The following is a 1,788-nucleotide window of genomic DNA, read 5'->3' as shown; positions in this document are numbered from 1 at the left end:
CCACCAATTAACTTTTGCTCATTTCTAGTTTGATTAGCCTTGTAGTTCGTAGAACGTTCTTCCAGGTGTTAATAATAAGTAGATTTTTTTTTAGCTAAAGTTTTCAAAGTTTAAATAAATCTGTGTACTTTTACTTGTATCTGTAACTATGCTCATAGGAATTTAGTAAGTTCCTTAAGAGGTAGTAGCCTGACATCACTTTATTTTTTTTTATATGAGCAATCATCTGATTTATAAAAAGATGCAATAATATTTAAAGTGATACAAAATATCAATTTCAAAACAACATAAAAAAGTGAGTGTAATAAACATACTCAGCTCATAACAGAACAATTGGATAAGAAGAATAATTCATGCCATAGCATATTGCCAATATGAACTGATTCTTTGTTTAAGGTCCGGGTCAACTAACACTTGTGCCTAGTTACTCTCTGTATGAAGCAGTCATCTGCATAGGTTCCTTTGTGTGTGCATGGTAATCGTTCAGATCTTGGATCCTTGGCAATCTTTAGAGCTGCTTGATACTTTTGCCCCAGTTTCTCAATTTCAGCCATTACACAGTCAGTTATATAAGGGATATACTTGGTATAAAGACAGTCCATCATTGACCATACTAAGTCAAGTTTGACCTTTAACAGAAAAGTTGATGAAGTTTGTATCAACCACGATGTGGTAAGGTGAGCCCAGCTGTGTATTATATTGGAAGAACAAGCAGGAAGGGTGTTGGGGGACTTCTCTTTCCTTGAGTGCACTGGGATCTTTCTTTCCTTTCTTTTTAGGTTTTAATCTATCCTTCTCTTTAAGCCTCTGATCTTGGAGACTAAGCATTCGCTTCATGGTTGCATACTTTCTTGCTTTCTTTTGCTTCCCCATGTTCACGATGTACATTTGTTACTTCCAGAATCACTGCCTGATATCACTTTAATTCATTCATTCATTCCTTCACTTAACAGATATCTACTGAGTCCCTACCTTGCATAAGCTGTTGCCCCAAGAAATGAGGACAAAGCTACAGGTAGGTCTTCATTTCTGTGCCATTATAAATGGAATTTATGACATGGAAAAAGGGGTACCTGGATGACTCAGTCACTTAAGGATCTGACTCTTGATTTCTCTTCATTGTGGCTTAGGTCAGGATCTCAGGGTCATGAGATTGAGCACCTGTGTGGGGATCTGGGGGTCATACTCAGCATAGAGTCTGCTTGTCCCTCTTCCTCCTCCTCTATCCTTCCCTCCATCTTACCTGCTGGCCTGGGCATGGGCACATGTGTGTACATTCTCTCTCTCTCTCTCTCTCAGATAAAGAAGTAAAATATTGAAAAATAAGTGAACAAAAGTACACATACTGAGAACGATATGAAATCATGTACAGTACTGTTCCTACAAAGAAGACCAATTACCATGTTGGTATATTTATTTTCTCTTTTTCTTAATAAGGTTTAAAATGAAATTTGGTGAAGAGATTTTACTCCTCTTTTAAACATAACAATCCAAATTCTGAAGGCAATCACATTAGAATTTAAGGGTCTTAGGTGGGTCTTGTAAGAATCCTACATCACTTGAACCAATGTCCTCAACCTTTTTGAAAACTGAAAATAAGCCAGATTTTCTTTGTTGCTTGTTTTCCCCTAGCTGTTGCTTAACAGAGAACATTTCAGAAGCCTCTCTTTGCATTGCTGTCTTGATTTTCTTTTTTTCAATTTCAGCAGAGTGGCTCATAAATAAACATGTTCACGGCTCAGGTTGGGAGTGACAGTTTATTCCTACTATTTTGATGGATTGTACAAG

At 37.0% G+C, this 1,788-nt stretch overlaps 1 pseudogene; it reads right to left on the bottom strand.

Annotated features, from left to right (window-relative positions):
- Positions 1-314: 314 nt before the first annotated feature.
- LOC131834566 (rRNA-processing protein FCF1 homolog) lies at positions 315-873 on the bottom strand (annotated as a pseudogene).
- Between the last annotated feature and the right edge of the window lie 915 nt (positions 874-1,788).

Source organism: Mustela lutreola, chromosome 6, assembly GCF_030435805.1.
Source record: "Mustela lutreola isolate mMusLut2 chromosome 6, mMusLut2.pri, whole genome shotgun sequence".
NCBI classification, from domain to species: domain Eukaryota; kingdom Metazoa; phylum Chordata; class Mammalia; order Carnivora; family Mustelidae; genus Mustela; species Mustela lutreola.
This window is presented reverse-complemented; position numbering and strand designations above follow the sequence as displayed.